Source organism: Beta vulgaris, chromosome 8 (genome assembly GCF_026745355.1).
Source record: "Beta vulgaris subsp. vulgaris cultivar EL10 chromosome 8, EL10.2, whole genome shotgun sequence".
Taxonomy (NCBI): domain Eukaryota; kingdom Viridiplantae; phylum Streptophyta; class Magnoliopsida; order Caryophyllales; family Amaranthaceae; genus Beta; species Beta vulgaris.
In genome coordinates, this window is record NC_079209.1 from 47,786,158 (window position 1) to 47,792,157 (window position 6,000).

At 33.1% G+C, this 6,000-nt stretch overlaps 1 long non-coding RNA gene across 1 annotated transcript; it reads left to right on the forward strand.

Moving 5' to 3' along the window:
* Positions 1–1,512: 1,512 nt before the first annotated feature.
* LOC125492594 (uncharacterized) lies at positions 1,513–5,685 on the forward strand. Its single transcript, XR_007269234.2, has 2 exons — positions 1,513–2,150; positions 5,384–5,685. It is a non-coding gene; the product is annotated as an uncharacterized LOC125492594 (long non-coding RNA).
* The last annotated feature ends 315 nt before the right edge of the window (positions 5,686–6,000 follow it).

Below are 6,000 nucleotides of genomic sequence, written 5' to 3' on the forward strand. Positions count from 1 at the left end.
GGTCAGTTCAATTTAGATCAGATCAATTAAGTTTAGTTCAGTTCAGCTTTGGACAATACTTTTACTCTCACATATCACTATTCATTTCAATTCAGTTCAGTTTAGTTCAGTTCAACTGTTTTATGCCGAAGAGAACATGCTCTACATTATGCATATGTTATTAGATTAAACAGAATACAACATAGTTATATTAAGCATATGTTGAGCGTTTCTTGAGCTTTGACCACATAAAAATTTAGTTAACTCGTATTTATTGATCCTGGTTGTTCTAATAACATCACATAAAAAATGTTTCTTCGAAGTTTAAGTGAACGAAACTATAATATACCCATGTTTTCTTTCTTTGATAAAATGAATATAATTCAAAATCAGAAAAGACTTAGATGATTGCATTACCACTTGAAATACAATTGAGTGGGCTTTGAGAGGAGTTAAGATGAAACATGCAACCATGCTTAGAGTAGTTTGAAATCTGACCACATACCTTTTTGATTCATTGATGTTTGATCCTATTTGTCCTAATAACATCGACATGAAAAATGTTTCATGCATAAAACTTATGAAAGTTTGTAAATGATAAAAATCATTGCAATTGCATAAAATATTTTTACTAATCATTAGATATATCGCTCAAAGGACTTTGCCAACTCGAGAAGATATTTGTACCTAATGATGGAAATGTAGATAACTGATCATAATTGTCTGTATGTCAAGTACAAAAAAATTAAAGTTAGGTGGGCTATTATATATATCTCTATTATATAAGAGAAGGGGTAAGTTATGGTGCCCCCCTTATTATATAAGTTGCTACAATTTACTGTTAAAATATTATATAGTAGAGAGATATAAAATATATCACAACAAATAAATCACACTATTATTTTCACAATTTATAAGATATATAATGACAAATATTATAATAGTTCGAATCCCCTTTTATTGCCCCCTTTTTTTTATCTATCTCTTTCTAGCTTTCCTTTTCTATGTCTTTCTAGATTTTTTCCTTCCTCTACGTCTTCAAAATGAAATTGCTTCAATCAGAATAATTATTCGAATCTCCTTTACCCCCTTTTTTGTTTCTCTATCTCTTCTATTGTCGATAGTGAAACTAAATAAAATATATCATCTAAAAAGAAACAATCATTTTTGAAAAATGTAGCATAAAAAAGGGAGTAGATTAAAAAGCTATTTCATGCTCCTAAACTTTTCTTGAATTTAGTTGATTTACTCTATTATAAAATATTTTTGTATGACGTCTCAGCTAAAACTTACATGATCCTCCAAATTCATTGCACTACCACAGAAGAACATCGTACTTAATATTACCTCAGTTTTTTCAATAGTCACGCTTTTCTTTTTTGGTTTTTTTTAATTGTTACTTTTTCAATATTTCATTATATGATAATATATCACACCAACTTTTAAATCAACCCAAAACCTTCCCTCCTACCCTATTTATTTCTCTGCTTCAGTATTTTAACGCTTCCTTTACATTTGAAAAAATATATTTTAAGCAAAAATATTAATAAATTATTGTAACACACATTATATGCTAATTTTGAAATTAATTTTCTTTGGCATTTGGCAATAAACTAAGGGCCTGTTCTCTCCACCTTATTTTCAGTTTAGTTCGATTCAGTTCAATTCAACTTTGGACAATACTTTTACTCTCACATATCACTATTCATTTCAGTTCAGTTCAATTCAGTTTAGTTCAGTTCAATTCAGATCAGTTGAACTGTTTTAAGCCGAAAAGAACATGCCCTAAGTTGTTCACTCCAACACATTAAGCAAAAACGATTTGCATGTTGCACAAACTTTTCTTTTTTTTCTCTATTTTCTATTGACAACTATACTCACCGCTATACCAAATGAATTTTATTTGTAAGATTTTGACTTCAAGTTTTGTTTTCATTAGAAAATCCATTCCCCTATTTCACCCCTTTTCTATTTCTCTATCTGTCTAGCTTTTCGTTCTCTATAACTTTCTAGAGTCTTCTTCTTATACCTTTCTCAAATGAAGGTACCCAAATCAGATACAAACCAAAACATTGACAAAATTGCTATGGGAATTATTTCTTCTTGCCGACATGAAAGAAAATTGGCAAAATCTCATGAAATTTTTCATCACTCGTCAGTGCCTTATACTGGTATTTTTCCATACTCAAATATAGTTTGTCCCTCAAACAATACTTAGACGGGAGGTTTTAATAATTTTGAAATAAGAGCATGGGAGCAATAATTTTGATTTTCTGCATATAATGGAGAGTTAAAACTGATATACGTATTGATTTGATTACCTTAGATTATCGGGTAACTATATCAGATTGACAGATTTTAGGGGGATTCGATTTTTTATTTTAGGAATTGTTTTTATTATGACTGTGCATTTGACTCCTAAATTCTGGCCTTCATTCAGATTATGCTTGATTGAACTTCCTTATTTATCTTCAACTCTTAGCAAAGTTGTTGGTCTAATTTAGTAAATGCGGATCTTCTATGATTGTAATAGTAAGCCACGCATAAGTGTAGTTTACCAAAGGCATGACACATCATCAATATTAAAATATGAAGTTTATACAAAGGCTTGACACCTCAGCATTTTTAATATAGTCATGACACCTAAGCAAATCCTTATTGCTTTATAGTATTATATAGATAGATTCTTTATCTCTTCTTTCCTTCCCTCCCCTTTCCCTTCACCACACCACACCCACACCGTTGCCAACAACACCGTCGCCACCACCACCGTTTTTTTGCTAATACTGTATCAATGACAGATTTTTTTTTTTAAAAAATTATGTTAATACTCCCACAATGAGAGAAAATGAGAAAGTTTATGTCAATTCTGGTTATAGCATTTGCGTAAGTTTATCAACTCAATGGGAAAAATTAGCCATCATTCAGCCACACAAGCAGCTTACTGAGGCCCCAAGTATAACCGAAAATAAGCACCATCAATGCTAAATCTGAGAATATTTACTGCATTTTCACCCATTTTTCCCACACCCTTCTCTCTGTTTTCTCAGCGAATTTTTTTAAAAAAAGAGGCGTCCACCATGGACGCCCCACCATCGGTGGAGGCGTCCATGGCGGGCGCCTCACCTTGTGGTGGAGCGCCTGCCATGGTCGCCTCCACCGATGGTGGGGCGTCCACGGTGGACGCCTCTCCATATTTTTTTAAAAAAAATTTCAAACCCTAAAGGCGTCCACCATGGACGCCCCACCACCGGTGGAGGCGACCATGGCAGGCGCCTCACCTTGTGGTGGAGCGCCTGCCATGGACGCCTCCTTTTTTTTTTTGAATTTTTTTAGAAAAAATCAAAGAGATTTGAACAGAGGAGATAAGAAGGGAGAAGAGGGGTGGGGTGTAGGGATGGGCATGGGTCCAAGACCCTACCTGGACCCTTTTGGACCCAAACCTAATTTAAGGGTCTGGGTCCAACTTTTTCAGACCCTAAGGGTCTGGGTCCAAGTAAATTTTTTAGGATCCGGGTCTGGGTCCAAGTAAATTTTTTAGGGTCCAGGTCCAGGTCCGGGTCCGGGTCCGAGTCTTAAAATTTTGGACCTAGACCCAACCCTTAGACCCTAAACATATTTAATATATACATTTTAACTCTTTTTAAAAAAATAAACTGATTTTCTAAAAGACTAATAGCTAAACTAAAACACCAAAACACTCATTCTGAACTCTTATGTAAGTTATGTTTGTTTTGTTATTTTTAGTTTGTATGTTTGTTTTGTTTTTTTCAGTTTATATGTTTGTGAATTGTATTTGTTTCGTTTTTTTTCAGTTTATAAGTTTGTGTTTGTTTCTTTTTTTCAATTTATATGTTTGTGTTTGTTTCATTCAAATTCTTGTGTTTGCTTCATGCGATTTTTTGTGTTTGTGTCGTGCGAATTTCAGTGATTATTGATATTAATAATGCTGAAAATTTGGCCAATTAAAAAATTTAAGCCTGGACCCTCTAGACCCTTCAGACCCTAAGAGTCTGGGTCAGGGTCCAATTTTTTCAGACCCTTAGGGTCCGGGTCCGGGTCTGGGTCTGCAAAAAAAATTTAGGGTCCTGGTTTAGGGTCCGGCTGGACCCTACCCAGACCCTACCCTTGCCCATCCCTAGTGGGGTGTGCTAATGTCGCCGGAAAATGTGGCTGCCGCAAATGAGTGTCGCCGGAAAATGTTTCTGCCGGAAATGATGTCGCCGGAAAATGTTGCTGCCTTGCTAGAGTTCCTTGGTGATGGTGATGAGAGAAAGTGGGAGTAATGGGGTGATGAGAAGAGAGGGGGTGAGGTATGGGAGTGGGAGGGTGAGAGAAAGTAAAATAGTATAAATACGTATTAAGTATAAATACAGGGTGTTAGTAATAAATAATAGGGCGGTGTTTAGCAAACCAGTTAATAAGCCGTGGTAATAGTAATAAAATTATATGTAATTTCTATACTAACATATTAAAAGGTGCTCTTCAATAAGGAATTGTGCCACGTGGTGGCGCTATTCCTTAGAGTTTTGACTTCATGTATCTCACATACAATAAAAAAAATTAGATTATACATGGTATAAGATTTGACCTCATGACCTCAAATTTGTGCACTAATGTCTTAATCATAAACCAAGTAATATTTGGTAATATAATTTTAATGTAAAATAATAATAAATGAAACATTTAAGTATTCAGGAAACTATCCGGGCTTAAAATTAGTTTTATAAACAAAGTAAGGTTTCAATAGCTTGCTAATGGAACTCCCTAACCATAAAAAAATGTGTTTTTCTCCTTCTATATCTGTTACTACTCAATACCAATTTTAAAGCAGTGATGAAGATTTACAGAAAAATTTAGTTATTAGAGTGATGGAAAACTAAGGCTATGTTCAGTTCAGCTTATTTTTGCTTATTTCATATCTAATCAGATCAGATCAGATCAGAAAAAATAAGTTCAGATCAGATCATTAAAAATCAATATTATTATTAAATATCTTTCATTACATATTAATAAAAATTATAATAATTGAATATTAATAAACTAGACGAATTAAACAAGACCCCACATGATTATATTTTTTCTTATATATTGAGAAAAATCTAAAAGATAAGATCTTGTAATCAAATCAGATCAGATCAGAAAAAATATCAGATCAGATAAGTTCAGATCAGAAAATTTCAGGTGAACTAAACATAGCCTAAGAGACGGGTTTATTTTTCTATAATATGAATGTGTCATATTATCAATTGATACTTTGATAGTATAACTTGTACACATAAAACAATTGATATTATAGCATGTCACATACTCACATAGAATTATAAAATGCGTAGTTATTTTAAAATTTTTGACAACTTGGACTATCTAAATTTCTGGATGATATCACTGATAACCACTTCAGGTGAGGGAGAATGTGGAAGGTGGCCAATGGCTATGCCTATACTCATTCTTCATTTATTTTACAGGATGATGCAACAGTGTAGGTAAACGAGCTCAGAAATTCAACTAGACTATGACTTGTTGAATGTATATTACTTTTTCCGTTTTTTCTAATTGTTATATTTTGTTATTTTCGGATATTTTATTTTATCTGATATATTTGTTAAATATTTTTATTTTTAGTATGGGGTATTCAGATATCATTTATCTTTGTATTTTTATTTTCGTCTTCATCACACAAAAAAACTATTACTTTATGCTTTATTGTTCTACTTTACAATGGTCTTCACATGTTTTTTTATTTTAGGTGCTAAAGTAAATGTAACAACTAAAAAAAGACAAGGAAATACTCTTTATTAGGCTGATTGCATTATAGTAACATAGTGAGAAAGGGATTGCTAAACCTTAAAAAAAAAGTGGGGGAAAAAGAGAGATTGAGAATATTTGACCATAGAAGATTACTGCAGCCACGTATGAGAGATGAAAATTCCGTTGGTAGTTGGCAGGGGCCAAGCTGCTACAAAACAAACACGTTTTGTCGCTTTTTGAAAAAGGCAAGGGAATGCACACAAGTCGGTG